This window comes from Oncorhynchus keta, chromosome 1 (genome assembly GCF_023373465.1).
Source record: "Oncorhynchus keta strain PuntledgeMale-10-30-2019 chromosome 1, Oket_V2, whole genome shotgun sequence".
Classification (NCBI taxonomy): Eukaryota; Metazoa; Chordata; class Actinopteri; order Salmoniformes; family Salmonidae; genus Oncorhynchus; species Oncorhynchus keta.
Window position 1 is genome coordinate 54,602,378 of NC_068421.1, and position 21,160 is coordinate 54,623,537.

At 44.0% G+C, this 21,160-nt stretch overlaps 1 protein-coding gene and 1 pseudogene across 3 annotated transcripts in view; both read right to left on the minus strand.

Moving 5' to 3' along the window:
* The window catches only part of plppr3b (phospholipid phosphatase related 3b), a 31,287-nt gene extending 25,963 nt beyond the window's left edge, over positions 1-5,324 (minus strand). The window contains exon 1 of one of the 3 annotated variants that reach the window (XM_035776833.2): positions 4,555-5,324. The gene's annotated coding sequence lies outside the window, so the exon portion shown is untranslated. Of the gene's footprint in view, positions 1-3,920; positions 4,525-4,554 lie in introns of those variants that run through there. The other 2 variants (XM_035776828.2, XM_035776822.2) reach the window with 2 other exon arrangements.
* Positions 5,325-9,381: 4,057 nt separating this feature from the next.
* On the minus strand, positions 9,382-20,803 carry LOC118388018 (mediator of RNA polymerase II transcription subunit 16-like; annotated as a pseudogene).
* Between the last annotated feature and the right edge of the window lie 357 nt (positions 20,804-21,160).

Below are 21,160 nucleotides of genomic sequence, written 5' to 3' on the forward strand. Positions count from 1 at the left end.
ATTGATAAGAGCTCTGAATGCCATGTAGTCAAATTCAATGGTAAAACACATAGCTGTCCATGATAATGAATGACATTTTAAAACTCCTGGGGAGCACAACTCAGGCCCTCATGTTCTGCAGTATTGCTGTTTTTTTGTTTCTCTTTGGCATTTAATTGATAAATTAATGTTACTGGTTTCCTGGAGAGAGCACACACCTTGTTCCAGGTAGAAATTAGTCACAGGTTAAAAGCCAAAAACCAGCAGGACAACCAGCGGCCTACGAGGACCCGAACCTAGACACTAATCTATTTTCCTGATTCCATTGCTTTAGCATAGGGTTTACAGGCATGGTAGGCCAACTTGTGTAAGCCAAATTTGCCAGTGAGTGGACACACATTGGAAGTGGTTCCTTCATTATTATAGCCCACACATACAAAACCTTGATAGGCCTATTCTGGCACAGAATTGTTATTTTTTCAATTATATAAAAAAATAAAACTTTATTTAACTAGGCAAGTCAATTATGAACAAATTTTTATTTACAATGATGGCCTACTCTGGCCAAACCCGGACGACGCTGGGCCAATTGTGTGCCGCCCTATGGGACTCCCAATCACGGCCGGATGTGATACAGCCTGGATTCGAACCAGGTACTATAGTGACACTTGTACTGCGATGCAATGCCTTAGACCGCTGCGCTACTCTGGAGGCCAACTACTGCTGAAAACCCATACCTACAGAGAGGATGATGCCAAAGTAACTAACTAGTGCTGACTTTGGCCAACCACGCACACAGCCAGTCTCGCTAGCATTCCGAGCATACAGGTGAGAAGCCAAGCCTGGAACAGACTCTCTCCATGGGTACAGTGGTACTAACTGTTAGCCTTCTCTGCTAGCAGCTAATTATTCTAACCAGCAGGCGATGAGATCAGGTTCTAGAAGTTTCTGGAAAGGTATTGCTAGCCGTCTTAATGTAGGTACTGAAGAATAGCAAAAATGTGACAGTGAGGTTCTCATTTTCTTATTTTGTTTTGCCAAGAGAATGTTCACAAAAAAATGTGCCATACATTCTAATGCAGTGATAATTGGCACCAATATCGAAATGTGTCGGAGGTTATCATACCTCAACAGCAGTGCAATGTGGGGATAAGTCCATGTCCCACACCATCTGTTGTGTAGATTGATACATATGATATATATATAGGTGCATCTCATCTTGACATTAGACCCCTGTTGAGGTCTGACGGATTTTGAAATTTAGGAATCAGAATATGTACAATATGGAGGAAAACAAAAGACAAAATAATAAGGCTCTCTCTCTCTCTCGATATATATATATAAGACATTGATGACTGATTTATAACACCATGCACCGTACAAACATTTACAACTGCTTATGTCAGCTTACATCAACATCTACAGGTTGAAATAGGGTATGTGGTGATACCAACTTGCAATTGACATAGTGTAGCAGTAATGCAGCTGTTATGTGTGGTGCATAAATGTGTTACGTAATCCCTCAAAAAGAAAGTGCTTCCCTGAGCATATAGATGCTTGCTGTTTGTGTAGGGAAAATACAAGTGCCAAGATACTTGACAAGACAACCCTAGAGTGAGGGAGGTAAAATGCCAACAGAGTGCTCGTCTTTCATTGGGGAAAAGACATGTTTATCTAGAGGAGCCAGATTCTCCTTAAAAGAGGGAGAGAGCGAGAGGTGTGTGTGTGTGTGTGTGTGTGTGTGTGTGTGTGTGTGTGTGTGTGTGTGTGTGTGTGTGTGTGTGTGTGTGTGTGTGTGTGTGTGTGTGTGTGTGTGTGTGTGTGTGTGTGTGTGTGTGTGTGTGTGTGTGTGTGTGCGTGCGTGCGTGCGTGGAGAGGAGAGGAAGGGGGTGCCTCAAACAAACTGAGGTCTGTGTATGTCTGTGGTCAGAAAACCTGCTTGACAGTCAGCGAGGGGGTTTGAATGGGGAGTCTTTCAATTAAACAAGACGGATTAGAAAATGGCAGATCACAGCTGTCCTCCCTGGGGCTATTGTTGCTCTCAAGTGGGAGTCAAAATGGTCCCTCAGTCTAAGACAAAAAGCAAGATTTTTTTTTTTACACAATTCCTTCACATTGTTTGTGTGGAGTGTTGTGGGCAATGCTGACCTTGCTCCAGAGCAAAACAACACTATTCTATACAAAGTTGGAGACTCCTTCAGGAGGAGGCCGAAATCAGGGGTTCCAACATCTTATTAAAAGCAAGCAGGAAAACAATTGAATGATGTTCCATGTTTATGTATTGCTAAAAGAATATGTTTTGGAGACAGTTCCACCCACCTACAACATAACAGTTGGTTGAGGTACCCTGGAACTCACCAATTTTAATCCCAACAAACCAGAGACATTTCTGAGGACATTCAACCACGTTTCCATCAGGTCCCTTAAGGGTTTCGGTGCAACGTTATCCCTCTGACGTTCTGAGAACATTCTAAGAACACCGCATGACGATCCCAAGGGAACGTTCTCCTTGGGACCTTTGTCTAGTTCCCTTTAAGTTCCTAGGACATCACTGAGGACCATGTCAGGATAATTTTAGAACGTTCTCAGGATGTTCATTTTACTAGTCTTTACGACATCGCGTGATCGTCCCAAGGGGGATTTTTTTCTAGTTTCCTCAAGGATTTCCCCAAAGACGTTTTCAGGATGTTCTTGGGACGTTGTGTCATGGTCCCCTGGAGGTTTTGTCTAAATCAGTCACTAATACAGACATGGTGGAGAAGCAGGATTATCGGAATGCTATGAACCAAGAGATTTTGAGTTCAAATCCCAGCTGAGGACATGTTAAATCTTAAAACTGTATGAATAAAAATACACAATGCTGCTGTTTATGAGACCATCAGGTGACGTCCCCAGGACAAACACGGTAACTAGACAAAAACTTCCAGAGGACCAAGACACAATGTCCTCGGGACGCCCCGGGGACAAGACAAAACCTCCAGGATACTATGACACAACATCCCAAGAACATCCTCGGGACAAACCGGGAACAAGACAAAACCTCTAGGAGACTATGACACAACGTCCAAAGAACGTCCTCGGGACAAACCAGGAACTAGATTAAACCTCCAGGGGACCATGACACAATGTCACAAGAATGTCCTAAAAAAACGTCCCGGGGAACAAACTGGGAACTAGACAAAAAAAACAGGGGACCATGACACAAGACCTGACGATTTTAGGCGGACCATTTCGTGACCTCCTAACAACTTATTATTGATTGCAGGGATAAGAGTGGCAGTGTATAACTAAGGCGGGATCAGACTGATAAAGAGGATTAAATTCCAAAACAAACAAATAACGCTTCTACAGTAATGCAACTTAATTAGCTATACAACTATGGTAGTTATGTACTGTAAGTAGGTAGATACAGACAGACACACACACATACACACACACACACACACACACACACACAGGCAGACATGAGCATAGTTGGTGCAACAATAAAACAAATTCCAAGCATTAGCTCCTAGGTGTAGAGCTGCCATACAACGTGCGGTGCTTATCAATTGACAGAAATCCAGAGATAAAAACCGTTGCATTGATTTGTATCTTTTAATGTATGCTAAGCGTCAGGACGCCAACAATTAACGGCGGTTACATGGGCACAACGACAAAAACCGTGCTGTCTGGTGAGTGAGGCAATAGCCTATACCTCAAATCCATATGAGAATCACATTTTATATGAATCACTAGGGCAGGCTACCTATATGACTATATAGCACATGGCTGAAAATATCATGATCTTGTATGATGGTTGCTTTACATGCACACAGTGAAAGAGCTATAATTAATTCGATCAATTAGCCTAGTCTATGCATATCAGACATCAAGTTTAAAAAACACACACATTTAAAGCATACAATCCGTGTAAGAGAATAATAAACACCAAAACTCACCTAGGCTCTACGTAGCCTAAATACAAATAATGAATTGAAAATCAGCTAAAGTTAATTGATTAGATATAGCACGAGGAATAGATGTGATGGTTAAGACTAGGCTACTCCTGCCGCTGTTCCCCCTTTACGCACCGCAAGTGGAAATACTGTCAACGTTTCTCACAGCCACTCAGTTCCATTTCACTTTCTTTTTTTCTGCTCGCGTTTCACACGGAGCGATCCCGAAGAAAGCGTGTAGTGGGTGCAGCTCTGGTGGAGTGAAAATGCACGATTCCCCCGGCCTCAGGGGGCTTTTGACTTGGGCAACACTGGCGATTCAGCGAGAAATGCCTTGCACCGCTCCTGGTTCAAAAGGTTGCCTCGGATACTGTGGTCTCGCTCCCGACCTTGGCGAGATAGATGACAGATAATAATTGATAACCTGTCTATTTGCAGCCCTAGTATTCCGTCATGGGGGAACGGGGGGCTGTCAATGATGCATCATAGGCTACTGCAAAAAGAATATGAGAGCAGAAGAAGCGGGGAGGGGTGTGAGTGTGTAGCCTTTTGTGAAGTGCGTAGCCTTTTGTGTAGTTCGTGTGCGTGTGTGTGTGTGTTACAGCCAATGTGAGAGAAAGACGGCTTCTTCCCCCACCATCAATTTAGGGACACATGGTGTCAGTCTGCCCTCATGCAATCAATGTTCTTTTGATTGCTCCGCGCTGTAGTTTTACACCAGAATAACTTCAAGGAGTCTTTGTTTGGGACCACGAACATGCATCTGTGCAGCACGTCCATTTTTAGAGATTCTCCCACCAATCAGGTAATTGCAGCAGACACGCACTCACTGCCTTTCAACGAAAAACGATCCTCCTAATCTGCACCACATGCATGCCACACAGCATTGTCCACGGGAGAGTCGGCGGTGCTTGCCTTAGCCCTACACCTCTTGCCTCTGTCTTGCAGGATTTTCTGCGGGTTTTATTTGGGGACAATATGATATAGCAGCATTGCAGCCTAGACACTGCCTGTGCCTGCAACACATCCCCCATAGTCCTTATCATAGGCTACAGTTATTATAAAATGGATCAGTAGGCTATACCCTTTGAGCACACCTATCTATCTTTAAGAACATAATTTCTGTGCACGTTTGACCCTGGCAAGTTTAGCGTTACAACAGGAGGGAGCCGATGGAGTCTCACGGGCATAAATGACTAATAATATACATGTCCGGAAACTCAGCATAACGCAGTGCTACACGAGCAAGTATTTCCACCGAGCAGCAATGGCACCACATTGTAAAGCAACTGTGTGAGCAGGACCCGGAAATTGATCCAAAATGTCACGGCGGGTGGTGTGAGCCAATGCGTCGTTCCACTCTGCCTGCCAGTGTGAAAAGCCTCATATCTGCACTGACACCCACGCTCAATGCAGACAGGGAAATGTGCAACAGTGAGTGGGGAATGGCAGCGGTTGTTTAAGTGTCATCATTCCAAGCCAGAGGATCTCGTCTCACTTGATGAAGGGGATTTTTAATTGACATCGGTCACCGGTTGGTCGTCGTGGACCCCCAAGGGAAACCTCTTGCAGTCGGATTCACAACATACATACAGTTCATGCACCCATGAACACACACACACACACACACACACACACACACACACACACACACACACACACACACACACACACACACACACACACACACACACACACACACACACACACACACACACACACACACACACACACCAGGGCCACCTGCGAGGCAGACAGCTAATGAATGAGCTCCATCCAGCCGTTTAGTCTCATCCAACCAAACACTGGGCCATTAACTACTGCTGCTAGGCTGGGCAAGCCCTCTTACTCTCCACACCAGATACATTCCTCCTTGGACCAATAGTCTATTTACTATTTAGTCTATTCATTATTTAGAACTTTGCAAGAGCACTACACAGAGCCTACCAGCAGTCGTTGGGTTAAGCATTTATGTTTAAATATAGGTAGGAAAGGTGCAATGAATTGTTTATGAATGTGTTGTGTCATCCTTATTTCGGGCAGCGGTACTGAAGTGTTACCCAGGATACATCACTGGAGGGTAGTTAGAAGGAGAGAGGGAGACTGTATAAAGTGCTACACTTTATATGGAGAAGGAAAGAAAAATTGAAAAGTGTTTTGATATTGTCCTCCCCATTCCACCCAGGTGAAAGGTGTCACAGGCTGACGTCCATGAAGGCCTTTGTTACAACAATATACTGTACATTGTTTTTAATAAGGGACTGCTGGGACACCGGCCAGGGAAACCTAGTGGGAATTCGTCCACGACCTATGGCACACTGTTACTGTATGAATGTATGCTGCTGTTTTGACCTTCCTTGAAAAAAAAAAAAAAAGGATTTCTGAACCTCAATGGATTTCATCCTCAATTCCGACTCTGAATCTCAACCGAAATGAATAGACTAGATGAAAATACAGTCTTCCACCTGGCATACGAAGGCAGCTCAACTCAACATAACAACTCTCTGTTTAATTGAGAATACGGAAAATAAAGCCTAATATTCCCTGTCGAGGCATCCCCTGCCTCAACCCTTTTTCTTTAGTTATCAGTTGTACACAAATGCATGTTTTCTTTTCAGTACAGCACATTGCCAATTTCTACCCTTTGTATTCCCACATGACTGTAGAAGGAAGAACCCCCAAAGGATCTATCCGTCTCTTGAGCTGATTAAAAAAAATCCGATAACGCGGTGGAAATGCACTCCCGTTCGCCCTCCCTCTCAGTGTTTATGGTCCTGCATTGACTGATCGCATTGTGATTGATTTTTCCCTCTCCTCCCTCCTTCTCTTCCCTCGTTGTTCCCTGGGCTCGCTCGCTGCCGAGTCGTTGCGCGGATGCCTCGACAGAGGGCGAGAAGAAACAGCTGCCTCGCATGAACTTACCCTCGACGACTCACCAGCCGCCACTGCCCGTGCCATCGGCTGCTCTGCTCAGTCAGTGGAATCAGTCTGTTCGGTTGGTCTCTCCTCTCCACTGAGCGTTCAGAGGACTCCTGGCACTGGGAGACCAACAGGAGGCATGGCTACATCCCAAGATGTCCCCTTGTCTCCTTGTCTCCTGATCTAAAATGACTTAGGAATGGAGGGTTTGAAAGAGAGAGAAAAAAAGAAAGAGAAGAATGTCAGGGTTTTCCATTTCTATTCAATTTCTATGTTGTGCACAAAAATGCAGTCCTTTGCCTGAGTGCATGTTTGCAAAGAAAAGGAGACAAGGAAAGGAAGTGATCTAAGAGTTTTGGGATAAAACAACCTGAATGTTAGGCCTAATCTCCACCCTCAGAAGGGCTAGTTAAGAGCCTTCCCACCCAGAGCCTATAAGTGCTCTCAAGTCTCGCCAGCATTCACTTCAATCAAGCCTAATTCAATCACACGTCTATTATGCAACCAACATTTACAGCACTTCAAGACTGGCGTTTCAAAACTCTGATTTTAAAGGGCACTTGAAACAGGTTGCCCGGTGTGCGACGTGGGCGGGATATACGCTTAAGGGAAAATGGAATGTCTCCAAAAATGCACACCAGGCGAGCTAAATCCCATATTGAGAAAGCGTCATTGTGGCAACCAGATTGTCCTGGCGTGACGGGGACGTAGCAATTGCGGGGAGAAAACCTCTAATAGTCAGTGATGAGAGACTAAACTCTCCCCTACTGTTACTGTAAAACAAGATCACGAGGCGACCATAAAACACACTACAGCCTTGGTGTGTGGGCCTAGGAGTCCAAGAAGATGATTCTAAATCTGTTCAGTTCAACCTATATTTTTCTACCCTGTCCCCAGGAAACTGCCTGACGATATTAGTATCAGTATCTGCTACAACATGAAAGATATTGCTTCTCTCGATTTAATGCTCTTTGACAGTATCTTTTGGTAACCTTATTGCAGAAGCTGAGAGTAACTGTCAAATGGGATGTGTGGATCCCCTGAGGCTCATGGAATAGAAGTCAAAGCCCTTCTGTGGTGGGTCTTTTGAGTACGGTGAGCAGGGTAGTCCTAAAGGGTATTACCTCACAGTTCAGGCTGAGGCACACCTGTAGGGCTGTTCCTCCGGTTGTGAGATCGAGAACCATGTGTCGATACCTCTTTGAATACAGACGTCCATTTAACCCTGAAAAATCAGCCCTGTGCAAGAGATGCATTCAAATGTTCCCGAATGTTGCGGATGAAAATATTGTGAATTGAGATGAGCCAATGTCCTACTTCACGACATGAAAGCATTATATATGTTCTACAGAATACATACGGTATCTCACTGAACATTCTGTAATGTTATACCCTGCTGTAGGGCCACGATACTAATATAACCCTGAACATCGGATGGATACGATGTACTGTAGATACACACTTCTTTATACCACCTAATACCACACACCCAGTTATCCCCATAATTAGCTTTACTAAGTCACTCAGGTCATTATTTTCTCTAAGAGATATATTAACATAACTGAATACAACTTTATTGTCCAACAGGAGATAGACAGGATATATTGGCCTTTGGCTTCATCTCAGAAAGGTGCCCCCATCAAGGTGACCTGATTGTGTGGAGACCTCATGAGGCGAGGGCAAGCAGCCAACCACAACGGAGCGAAAGACAGAAGGAGGGCACAGAGTTCACCTGAAGGGGTTTGGTTGAGGTGAGCAGTGTGCCAATGGTAGGAGGTGCTATTTTGGTGGTTGAATATAGAGGGGAGTTCGTCTGATATATTCTTTTGTTTTATGGGGTGAACCAAGCGGTTCTTCTGATAGTATGTAAAGCAGTGATCCATGGGAAGTATTAATTTGAGTGCAAATTGCTTTGACTTTATACTATTGGGAAATAGACAGGGAGTTCTCTTTTGTAAAATTGATTCAGAGACATTCCCTGGTTAAATCAATCTTATTTCACTTGGACCTGGACAAAATTGTGTTTGAAAATGATATAGATGAAAGTACATTTTAAATCATACTTTGAAATGTTTAAATCTTCTGGTCAATTTAAATAAAAACCGACACTCTTTACCCTGAATTGGCTAGACAAGATCTTTCAAAGTTGGCCAGACTAGACAGTCAATTTCATTCCAGCTATTTCAGGGACTGAGATATGACTTCAAAGAAAATAATTTGTGTTTGAAAAAGTCCTTTTTTATTAAACAGAACCTCTTCTGGGAGTGGGAAGTAAAACCCTTCATTTTGATATAAAACCATCTTCAGTTAATTCCACTCATTATTAGTTCCTTCATCTAATCCCTGGTGCACATGACAGCACTAAAACCAGATTAGGTTCTATACACACACGAGATGTCTAGTGCCCCCATGTGGCACAAATTTCCAACTACATCTGACACACAAACCACCAAGGACCAAATCCTAATTATTGTGCAAATCTCCCATTGACATCAATGCACAATGTACATGAAAATATGTGCAAAGGCATCCAAATAGGATTGAAAGTAAAAATGTCACACCTTTCACCCGTAAGGTCCTCAAGAAGCTTTATTTTCTTGACACGCGTTTGAATATACAAAAGGGACATGAAAAACGTGGTTCCTACTTACAGGTAGGAAACAATGATGGCATGATCACAGCCTTTCCAAATGGCCATATGTGCAATACAACTGCATTGATATACTTCATCATATTGGATATGGAATCTGTCCTTCGTGACATCTGCTAGGAGGCAGCAGCGCTGTGCAATCTACTGTCCAAACTCCAAAGGCTGATCTAGAGTCGGGGTTTGCGGTGGCCATGGGCTTGTCAGAGTCAATAGTTGTCCGTTGACTGATCTCAGGACAGTGTGGAGGGAAACCTTCTCCAGAGGTCTCCGCACAGGCAGTTCTTGATCCAGCGTTGCTCCCACTGCTTCATTGCGTTGGTCTTGTTGGGCGAGCGGAGCATGGTCACACAGCCACACCTGAGATGGAGAGAGAGAGGAAGAAAGAGAGAGTGAATAAACATTGAAAAAGCAGGGTCGGGAAAAGAGAATCTTCAAATTGTTGCTTGCGTTGGACCAACAAAAAGGTTCTTAAAGTGTAACGTTACATGTAGAGAGATATGCTGACGTTATGATATAATGTTAAGGTAAAAATAAGGGAAAGATGCAAGTGCTGGGGAGTGGGTGAAAGAGCAAGTTGGTGCCTGACCGGGTGCAGGCTTTGCTCTCCTCTGTGGGGCAGACTCCCATGTGGAGACAACGTAGGTTATCCATCCTCTGGGCCCCTGGGCTCCTGGAAACACACATTCTTAGCAAATGGGCCGTTACTTTTTCAACTTTACAGCAGGCTGAGCTTCATCTGACCCCAAATGGTGATCCAATAACAACCGTGTTTTGAATTTTGGCGTCAACATAGTACAGTGCTACTGCCTTGGTCACTTGAGCACTATCCCCAATTGAAACCCTAAAAAGTCTACCAGGTACCCTAAAAGAAAACTTTTCTAAATACCAGCTAGCCTGCTCCTGTGGGTCTCACCTAGAGAAGATCTCCACCTGGGCGGTGGAGTTGAGACCCGGAAGGCTGTAGGGCTTGTTAAACTGCAACCGCAGAGGTTGCTTGCCCTGCAGCTTGCAGATGTTGCCGTCATTTACTTACAGTATGTGTATTAAAGTAGTGAGTCGTATTTGGTCCTTTATTCCTAGCACGCAATGACTACATCAAGCTTGTGAGTGAGAAATGATGATGAGTGAGAAAGTTAGAGGCACAAAGATCATATCAAGACATGCTAACATCTCACCATTACCAATAACCAATGTGGTCCTTCTGTAGCTCAGTTGGTAGAGCATGGCACTTGTAACGCCAGGGTAGTGGGTTCGACTCCCGGGACCACCCATACGTAGAATGTATGCACACATGACTGTAAGTCGCTTTGGATAAAAGCGTCTGCTAAATGGCATATATTATTATTATAATAACAGGGGAGGTTAGCATTTCTTTGGGGGGGTTAGGTATGATATTTATAACTTTCTCACTCATCATTATTCACAATTCATTCATGATTATCTGTAATCCATATTAAAGTAGCAGGCAATGACTACATCAAGCTTGTGACCACAAATTTGTTGGATGCATTTGCAGTTTTTTTTTGTTCCTGATTTATTTTGTGCCCAATAGATGGGTAAAATAAGTTACAAGAAAATGACATTATTTACCCATCTATTGGGCACAAAATAAATCGGAAACAAAAAAAAAATGCAAATGCATCCAACAAATTTGTGGTCACAAGCTTGATGTAGTCATTGCGTGCTACTTTTGACAACTTAAATACACATGTGAATTTGTCCAAATACTTTTGGATATTGGGCAGGACTCTCCAACCCAGTTCCTGGAGGACTACAAGGGCTGGGCGATACGGCCTAAAAATCATAACTAGATTTTTTAAATGTTCTCTAAATAAGCTAGTTGTCCAATTAGAAATAAAATACACTGCATTTTAAACAGTCAGCAATAATCAAATTAATTCAGGGCTTGTGAAATGACACCTAAATATAATCCTTCGACAACCACTAATAATGACATTATTTGATCATTTTTTTACCATAATCACTGATCTGGTTTTCATGTCTGTCCCTTTTGTTTACAAATGTAACTACAATCATGCATAATGCACATTCACTATTAATGACCAACTTCTTGAAGCAGGCATTATAGAAAATTAACACAGACCTCAAACAACCCCTCAAGCACAAGCCCACATGCTACTGAGTAGCCAGATAATCTTTATATTTAAAGTCTAGCCAACTTGGATCTATTCGCTAGCTAACAAGGCAGAACAGTTGAAATGTTATGAACACACCCGTCTGTCCGCCTCCAACTGTTTGAACAGCATGTTGGCCTGTCCACTTTGTTCAGTTGTTGAAATCAAGTGGCCTACCTTATTTCTCGGAATAAGAACGAGTTGCCAATTCCTTATATAATTGTATTTTATGCTCATTGCACTTTTATAAAACGCAGACTAGATGGCTAGTATTCCAAGTCTGTGGCTAAAATCCTACTAGTACTATGTGGTACCCGCAATGCCGCGCACAACAGAAACTTGAACATTCATTTTCCAGAATCAATGTTCATTGTAGCCCTTGATCATGGACGAAGGAGTCTTCTGTAGGGAGGAGTTTTGTTAAGAGCCCAGACGCTCAATCTGAACATTAACTCGTCGCTTGCGGTACGGTTTTGGAAGTATAAGGACCTTTCATATCAGCAATTATTATTATTATTATTTAAAAAACAAAAAAAAAACAAAGGTTAAATTGATACACACCTTGATAGGGTTAGGTTTCCCACACGACCATATCTCCATGTTATAGCGCTTGCTTACGGAAGACAAGAGGCAAGCACCTGGGCTAATTAGCCACCTAGCTGCTCCAAACACACGTGTGCAAAGCATAACTCAGGAAGTCTAGTTTTGTCAGTTGCAGGCACCCATGTCTGTATGGATCTGTGCAAAAACTGCTACAGTAAGTGTATCTTTTTGTATCTGATGGATTCTTCCTGGCAAAGTTCTAAAACAGTGGACCGGTAGTGTACACCCATGCATCCACATAGTCAGCTACACATGTTCGCCCCATCCTTACAGCCGAGCCAGAGCTTGGTGAGCAGGCGGAAGAGGAGCGACATGCTGTCCTGGTTGTCCCAGGTGGCCGTGTAGATGGGCAGGCAGCCAGGCTTCAGCAGGCCCCAGATCCGGATCATCACCGTCATTTCACGCAGCATGCCCAGGGACGAGCCGCCGCGCAAGGAACCCAAAGCCGGGACGCACGATGGATCCCTGAGAGAGGACACGGATTAATACAGACAGACTGGATAGAGACAGACAGCACAGACACACACTCTATACTGGCACCAACTCTACATTCGATAGAACGCTACATTCTTTCAATGCAACATCACATCATTAATATCAAATGGGGTTCTGAAGCATTGCACAAATTTTCAGCACGTTGTGAAAAGGCCAACACAGATAGCTCGATTTAATGGAAATGTAGGAGTAAATACACACACAAATGGTGGTGCACTGGAGACCTACCTGATTGGGTAGGTTAGCCATCAGGTAGAGCACAAAGTCTCCCACCCATTGGATGAGCTGCTGCAGAGACTGGAGCGGGGGGCCGTCCAGCACAAACTCCTCTGTCTTCAGGTTGATCATCACCTTATCGATATCTACGGAGAGGGGGAAGGTCAATCTCAAGCAGAATCACTGACGTCTTGAAATAAAACGTCCCATAATTGTAGGTGCTAACTAGCAGATAGGAGGGCCAGCCTTATGCCTACAGAATCAGTCTGGTCAACAATAACAACAGGTCACTATGTACAACTCAAGTTCGGTTACAAACTGAAAAAAGTTCCAGCCTCACATTAAAGCTGCATTATGTAACTTTTTGGGCGACCAGACCAAATTCACATAGAAATGACAAGGTAGATATGTTCTATGTGTGCTATTTCTATGCTTCCCATTCTTAAGTTTTTGTAGACCAGCTTCAAACAGCTGAAAATACAATATTTTTGGTATTGAAAATATATTTCGTTGCGGTTTAGATGATACAATGATTCTCTACACATTGGTTGAAATTAAGGGAAATATTTTAATTTTAGCAACCAGAATTCCTGCATATTGCACCTTCACTGCGAGGCCTTCACTGCGACGATGCGTGTTGAGAGCACCTACCTACCACACCCACACCCACACACACACACACACACACACACACACAGTATATTATAAAAGCAAACAATTCCATCCCTTCATTGGGGTGGCAGCGTAGCCTAGTGGTTAGTTCAAACCCCCGAGCTGACAAGGTACAAATCTGTCGTTCTGCCCCTGAACAGGCAGTTAACCCACTGTTCCCAGGCCGTCATTGAAAATAAGAATGTGTTCTTAACTGACTTGCCTGGTTAAATAAAGGTAAAAAAAAAAATGTCAAACATAATGCCCTGCAGTGGGGATCCCTGGGTTGTGTTTTGAAATGTCAACTAACACCCAAATTTGTCCGATAAGAACATACACTACATGACCAAAAGCATGTGGACAGTATGTGCTCGTCAAACATTTCATTCCAAACTCATTGGCATTAATATGGAATTGGTCCCCCCTTTGCTGCTATAACAGCCTCCACTGTTCTGGGAAGGCTTTCCACTAGATGTTGGAATATTGCTGCGGGGAGTTGCTTCAATTCAGCCACAAAGGCATTAGTGAGGTCAGGCACTGATGATTGGCGATTAGGCCTGTCTCGGGATAGAGGTCAGGGCTCTGTGCAGGCCAGTCAAGTTCTTCCACACTGATCTCGAAAAACAATTTCTGTATGGCCCTCACTTTGTGCATGGGGGTATTGTCATGCTGAAACAGGAAAGGGCCTTCCCCAAACTGTTGCAACAAAGTTGGAAGCACAGAAATAATGTCATTGTATGCCGTAGCGTTAAGATTTCCTCTGAACCATGAAAAACAGCCTCAGATCATTATTCCTTCTCCACCAAACTTTACAGTTGGCACTATGCATTCGGGCAGGTAGCGTTCTCCTGGCATCCGCCAAACCCAGATTTGTCCGTCAGACTGCCAGATGGTGAAGCGTGATTCATAACTCCAGAGAACGCGTTTCCACTGCTCCAGAATCCAATGGCGGTGAGCTTTACACCACTCCAGCCAACGCTTGGCATTGTGCATGGTGTTCTTAGACTTGTGTGTGGCTGCTCGGCCATGGAAACCCATTTCATGAAGCTCCCGATGAACAGTTCTCGTGCTGAAGTTGCTTCCAGAGGCATTTTGGAACTCGGTAGTGAGTGTTGCAACTGAGGACAGGGTATTTTTACTCGCTATGATTTACGTCACTCAGCGGTCCCGTTCTGTGAGCTTGTGTGGCCTACCACTTTGTGGCTGAGCTGCTGTTGCTCCTAGATATTTCCACTTCACAACAGCAGTTAAAGTTGACCGGGGCAGCTCTAGCAGGGCAGAAATTTGACGAACTGACTTGTTGTTACGGTGGCATCCTATGACAGTGCCACGTTGAAAGTCACTGAGCTCTTCAGTAAGCCCATTCTACTGCCAATGTTAGTTTCTGGAGATTGCATGGCTGTGTGCTCAATTTTATACACCTGTCAGCAATGGGTGTGGCTGAAATAGCCGAATCCACTAATTTGAAAGGTTGTCCACATACTTTTGTATATATAGTGTATATTTCAATTTCCCGTTGCGTAACAATTCACTACGGTGTGCCCTACTGAACACGACCCTGGTCCACCTACCTGCTGCAGGGCGTGGTTCTGTCTCATGTACTCTTCATGAAGCTTCTCCACCAGGTTATGGACCATGCCTGGCTGCACGTGGAGCAGCACATCCCACCAGTCGGAGCCCATCACCATGCAGTACTCCAGTAGGAACAGCAGGTGGCGCAGCAGTGTGTTCATGTCCAACATCTGGCCCATGGAGGGAGACACGCGGATCATGTGCAGCTGAGGAGGGGGGAAAAGAGCCAAAGCGGAGATCTAAAAATGGCTGGAGTTTTTTTGTTGCTGTTCATATTCGGGAGCTGATTACCAGAATTAAGGACAGGGATATGGATAGCTTATTGTTGCAAGAGAGGATAAAGGTATGAGTTTTTATTTTGCCTTTAGACCATACATTAACTGCTCTCCTTTCCTTAAACTGTATTGATCTGAAAACACAATGGAGGCTTCCTAAAGAGAATTTACTGTCAACTGTTCAGTTCTTTAAAGAAAGTGGACGATTGGAAACAACTTTAAACTATTGAGATACCCCCTACCCCCGATACCCCCTATATTTTCCATTAGAGTTCTTCCTGGTTTTTGTTGTTCTCCTCCTTACCTACCAGTGAGCGATGCTGGAATATGTTGTTAACAGGGAGGCCTTCTTTTCGCAGTGACCAGCACTTGACGATGCTGCCCATCTGCCCACACAACAGCACCTAAAGGAGTATTAATATCATAGTCATATACACACACACACCTCAGTCAACTGGTTAACACTCCCTGCAATTTAACAGGACTTTGTATCATTCATTAAAAAGTAGGGCTGTGGCGGTATTAGATTTTTGGATGTTGGTTATTGGTGACCGCAGTCATTTGGCTGACCGTAATAACTGTTCGAATAGCAAGGAAAATGATTATACATTAAAAGATGCACATTTCCTCCTCCTGACTGCGTGTGCTGCTGCTGCAGGGAGGGGAGCGTTGTCTAGGCAACCAAAGACTCGTTAGCTACAACACCTGGCTTGTTTCAGCAAGGAGCAACAAAGTTTCATCACGTTGTAGAGTCCAAGTTACTGTAGCGTCCATGTCACTGCAGAAACGGACCTCGACCGCATTAATGTCCGGCTGTCCTGTCGTCAGTCAACGTTGTTGTTTTTTTACGGTTATGACTGTTATTTTATTTTCATGACGGTCATCATCCATAACCGCCAATCACGCGGTTATACGTTAATTGTGCCAGCCTTAATTAAATGTATGTGCTACACTGTTTGAATGCATAAACTCAGAGGGGGAAAGAAACGTTCTCTCACTGTCAACTGCGCTTATTTTCAGCAAACTTAACATGTGTGAATATTCCTATGAACATAACAAGATTCAACAATTGAGACATGAACTGAACAAGTTCCACGGACATGTGACTAACAGAAATTGAAAAATGTGTCCCTGGGGAATCTAAAGTTAACAGTCAGTATCTGGAGTGGCCACCAGCTGCATTAAGTATTGCAGTGCATCTCCTCCTCATGGACTGCACCAGATTTTCCAGTTCTTGCTGTGAGATGATACCCCACTCTTCCACCAAGGCACCTGCAAGTTCCCGGACATTTCTGGGAGTAATGGCCCTAACCCTCACCCTCCGATCCAACAGGTCCCAGATGTGCTCAATGGGATTGAGATCCGGGCTCTTCGCAGGCCGTGGCAGAACATTGACATTCCTGTCTTGCAGGAAATCACACACAGAACCAGCAGTATGGCTGGTGGCATTGTCATGCTGGAGGGTCATGTCAAGAAGCCTGCAGGAAGGGTACCACATGAGGGAGGAGGATGTCTTCCCTGTAACACACAGCATTGAGATAGCCTGCAATGACAACAAGCTCAGTCTGATGATGCTGTGACACACCGCCCCAGACCATGACGGACCCTCCACCTCCAAATCGATCCTGCTCCAGAGTACAGGCCTCGGTGTAACCTTCATTCCTTCGACGATAAACACGAATCCGACTATCACCCCTGGTGAGGCAAAACCGCGACTCTTCAGTGAAGAGCACTTTTCGCCAGTCTTGTCTGGTCCAGCCGGTGATGTCTGGTTACGACCTGCCTTACAACAGGCCTACAAGGCCTCAGTCCAGCCTCTCTCAGCCTATTGCGGACAGCCTGAGCACTGATGGAGGGATTGAGCGTTCCTGGTGTAACTCGGGTAGTTGTTGTTGTCATCCTGTACCTGTCCCGAAGGTGTGATGTTCGAATGTACTGATCCTGTGCGGGTGTTGATCTGATCTGAGACCTGATCTGCCACTGCGAGAACGATCAGCTGTCCGTCCTGTCTCCCTGTAGCGCTGTCTTAGGCGTCTCACAGTACGGAATTGCAATTTATTGCACTGGCCACATCTGCAGTCCTCATGCCTCCTTGCAGCATGCCTAATGCACATTCACGCAACTGAGCAGGGACCCTGGGCATCTTTCTTTTGGTGTTTTTCAGAGTCAGTAGAAAGGCCTCTTTAGTGTCCTAAGTTTTCATAACTGTGACCTTAATTGCCTACTGTCTATAAGCTGTTAGTGTCTTAATGACCGTTCCACAGGTGCATGTTCATTAAATGTTTATGGTTCCTTAAACTCTTTACAATGAAGATCTGTGAAGTTAATTGGAATTTTACGAATTATCTTTGAAAGACAGGGTCCTGAAAAAGGGACGTTTCTTTTTTTGCTGAGTTTATGTTGTACTGGTAAGTGAAATAGCTGGAAAGAACTCCCAATAAAGGACACTTGGAAAGACAACGTGTTCACAGTGTGTGTCTCTCACCTGCTCGGAGTTCTCCCTGGTGAGGAACTTGAGGTGTGTGACGGCCGGGTACTTGTCCCTCCTGACCGGGTCTGTGGTGCATAAAGAGTGAGGGCAGCAACTCCGTCGATGCGACACTTCTCGTTGACCACGCTCACGCACACCTTGAGTAAGGATCACAATAATGGCATTTCAATAATAGTACCACTTGATACATTACATTGGAGGAAAACTTCATATAATCGTGCAGTAAACCCTCATTACAAGAAAAGAAAATGCATTAGCATTTGTACAGTGTCGCTTGCCAGACTTATCAGAGACACGATGACTGGCTAGCACTTCTGGTGTTAGCCAGTAATGATGAAAAATTCAATATCATTGCTAGCTAATACCTAGTAGAACTGCAGAGGTGAGGAGCTACTGTCGTCCGTTGCCGCCACCACGATGTTGCCCCCGCCGGTGAAGGCGATGTCGGCCAGGGCAACTCGGCCCCACAGGCGACACAGGCTCTCGCTGGCGGTTGACCGTTGGGCTTCAGCAAGGACACCGTGACCAGGCCGCTCACCATCACTGCCAGCCAGCCTTCCATGGGCTTACCCCCGAACAGCGTGAGAGACGGCGAGAACTTGACCCGTGAAAACTTCTCCCCAAAGTCGGTGGAGCCAGACTGGGGTGGGGGAAGGTTGGAGGAAAGGTAGAGAGAGAGTGGGAAGTAAGCACATTTCAACAAACTAAGTGGAAAATTACAGATATGTCTGTATATGCTTGTTATATGCAGCGCTACTCAGCCATTTTACAGCACCCCTGCCAAATAGTGACATATAGAGTATTGGCAGATCTCAAGAGCTTACCCTGATGGGAATTATCCATTTCACATCCGTTACATATACAAGACTACATTGAAATGTTTCTTACAGAAGAAATATGGAAAGCATATGCATAACCATTGTAGAAATTAAAAAGGGAACAATTAGGAGATTATGGGAAAAGTATTAGACTAAAGGTGAGGACACAACAGTTCACCTGACAAGACTGAATCCAAACATTACACTGTTGGTTTTATGTGCATTTTACATTTACTGGACTTTTTGCAGCATTTGTTGATAACGAAATCTGAAAATACTCTGGATACAATCAGTAACATAATTAGAATATTCTTGGAAAATTTGGAGTAGGTGCCAAAAAGTAAGGCCAAAAAGAAATCACAAGGGTTTGAGTGAAAGGTCTAACTGGTGTTTCCAAGTGGCCACACACCTTTCCAAAGTGTGCACAGTTCCTAAGTAATTTTAACGCACTTTTATGACTCAAAGAAGTGTCTTAAACTATAAGGTGCAATTTTAAGCTCTCCTAGCTGTGCCATTGGGGAACTAGAGCAAGCACACTTTAAGTTGTTTTGATGTGAACCCAGCCCTGCATTCCCGCCTTTACACAATTACTGTTGTTGCTTACGCAATCCAAAAACGGTCCATTATAAATCGCAATCTGGGTCAGGTGGCCATAATTTGAAAGTTTGCTCTGTTGTCAACATGACAAGCTAAATGATAAAATATGATTTTGCAGTGTGGCAATTCAGAGAAGCAGATGGTAATTTTGGTGCGCGTAGAATTGTGTCATGAGTCATGAGTTCATTCTGATGTGTGGTCCGCGGCAAATTTGATTCAAAATACAACAAACATAGGCTCATTCTGTTCACGACAACGTAGGGTGCAAAGCCATATCATCTTGTAACTGTACATCAAACATACACATAGGTTTTATGATATATAATGTGAAGTGGACATTTGGACTCACGGGTGTTTGGCCGCCTTGTATGATGTTTATTATAATCCTCAACGTATCATCTTTCAAAATACATCGAGTTCTCGTAATTTACAGCTTCCCTCACTCAAGACAACAAAACATTTGCAAAAGTTGCCCAATTAGCGCGAGGAATGGGGGCAACTTCTTGCCAAGCGCAGTGCTCATGTTCAGAATGGCTGTCAGTCAAAACCCATACAGAGCCGTGAAGCGGACTCCCTGAGCTCTGACATCATGGATAGCATTTTACTGTACAGCCACTGAGTTCCAATTTAGCCGCTTATCAGTGTCCAAATCTGCCATTTTCAACCATATACAGGTACGAGTGTAAAGTTTTTAAAATGTATTATTAAACCTTTATTTAACTAGGCAAGTCAGTTAAGAACAAATTCTTATTTACAATGACGCCCTAGGAACAGTGGGTTAACTGCCTTGTTCAATGGCAGACCGACAGATTTTTACCTTGTCAGCTCGGGGATTCGATCTAGCAACCTTTCAGTTACTGGCCCAACGCTCTTAAACTTGTCTATAAAATACTGACAAAGTAATAAATCATAAGGTCCACACAGACAGTTGAGAAGAGCTGGTCGACACTGTGAATATGAGAATAAGCTGGTCCATTACCATCTCCACATGCAGAGCCAGCTTGACTCCATTATGCAGCCAGGACAGAGCTACGATAGGGTCTCCGGCCACTGCACTCCCTAGTGAAGTCTCCCAGCTGTTCACCAGGTGATCTTTCATCGCCCAGCACTTGATCTGCCCGTCTCCATCAGCAGACATGAACGGATGCAATCGTGCGTGTGTGCGGGAACACACACACGCGCAACCTTTAAACTCCAGGGACACTTCCTGGCATTCCACATGAGTCTATCTGGACTGATAGGGCACCGTTAAAGGAATCCACTCAAACTACTCTTCAATAACTCTTCATAATCATGACGATGTGTCAAGTTACAATTTGCTTTTTGAAAGACCTATATCTTGAAAAATTGACTGCTGAATCCAAACATTTTGGGACTGTATCAACAGTGGACTAATTAAAAAAAAAAGATATATATATATATATAGTTTGAGTGGATTATTCTTTTTCTTTTAAGGGTGGATTTGGTGTTACTACTATGTTGACCCACCTGATTGGTCCCACTCCAGACAGGATATGACCTCGGCATGTCCAGAGTAAGTTTAGTACACATCCCATTGGTGCTCTGTGTCAATGATGTGGACCATATGACTGACTTCTGAAATAAAGCAAACTGCTGCAGTGCATGTTCTGCTAATCAAGTCACTAGGCGTTGAATTACATATGCAAAATGATATCCGTTTATAGGATCAAAACTGATAAGGCAATGGGATTTGCTTTGCACAACATCAAAACTGTCAGAAGATCAGTACCAAAAGCACAGCTGTGTACCTTTCTCATCTTCTTCATTTTTTTTTAGGTCTGTGGTAAAGGCAACTAGGTT